The sequence below is a fragment of the Sinocyclocheilus grahami genome, unplaced genomic scaffold, assembly GCF_001515645.1.
Source record: "Sinocyclocheilus grahami isolate Dianchi unplaced genomic scaffold, SAMN03320097.WGS_v1.1 scaffold55.1, whole genome shotgun sequence".
In the NCBI taxonomy this organism is placed as follows: Eukaryota; Metazoa; Chordata; class Actinopteri; order Cypriniformes; family Cyprinidae; genus Sinocyclocheilus; species Sinocyclocheilus grahami.
In genome coordinates, this window is record NW_015505234.1 from 3,129,285 (window position 1) to 3,130,749 (window position 1,465).

Genomic DNA, 1,465 nt, shown 5'->3' on the forward strand with positions numbered 1-1,465 from the left:
ATACTTGATATATAATGTGCATATGATAAATAATTAAGTGATATACAGTGTTACTGTAATAATATTACTTTTTGCAGTAACTAGTAGTGTAACTATTTACTAATAAGATTTCAGTAATAATATTACAGTTACCATCCATAAAACAGCTTAGTTACCTCGTTTCTTTTGATGCCTCAACCCCGCTGATTTAAAATCCAACAATCAAATAATTCCTAGATTTATTTTCATAATTTTCACGACTCGTACATGCATGTGATGTCCCCAGTGCAGCAGGCAAGCTTGGAATATGGAAACGCTTACATTCAGCAGATAGAAATATTGCATTATGTCGATTTTGTCAGGAAAAAAGATGATCTGAACACTATTGTATAAGTTGTGGCTTTACATTACTCTGGCATTACATTCTTTGAGTAACTAGCCCAACACTGGTGATATATGAAGTATAATATAAGTATTATAATTATTATAAATAATAATACTAAATTATATTAATTGAATTAGTATAATTTATTTATACTAATAAATTGTACTACTAATAATACTAAATTATACTGATATTAAATTCATATTTCCTATCATTACTTACTCCATGAGGATATATCATGCAGCCTGTCGGATCCATGTTGGCATCTGCTTCATTTAACTAACAAACGAAATGTACCAAAATACAGACATTTAGACCCCCTTCTGGTCTAAAGTATAGACATTTTTCTTTCTAGTGCAAGCTCCATACATTTAGTTTTTTTTTATTCTTAACTACTTGTCACAAACTCACAAAACAAAAGTGCAAAAGTCGTTGAAATTCATTGATTTTGATTTAGTCTATTAATCAGAATCAGAATCAGAATCAGAATGAGTTTTTATTGCCAGGTATGTTTACACATACAAGGAATTTGTTTTCATGACAGAAGCTCCACAGTGTAACAGAATGACAGTGACAGAACAAAAACACAGATAATAAAAAATAGAAAAATAGAACGTAAATAAGGAATAAAAATATACAAATCGACAATTAAAGGGGTGATGTTGCTAAAAAAGAACATTCTTTTGTGTATTTGGTGTAATGAAATGTTTATGCGGTTTAAAGAGGTCATATGATGCAATTTCAAGTTTTCCTTTCTCTTTGGAGTGCAACAAACTGTTTGTGAATAGATAAGATCCCTAAAGTTGCAAAGACTAAAGTCTCAAACCCAAAGAGGTATGCGATAAGACGCCTTGTTTAAACACGCCCCCACATGTCTACGTCACTGTGTGGGAAGATTTGCATAACACCGCCCAAATGTTCACGCAAAGAAAGAAGGCGTAACTTTGATTCTCGCTGTAGTATTGTTGCCGTCGCCGCCATGTCATGGAGACGCTGTGTGTTTTGTTGTGAAAGCGAAACTACTTTGTTTGGCCTTCCAAAAGAGGACACGACTAATAATCAGTGGTTAAGTTGTATTTACAACACTGTTCCAGAACAGTT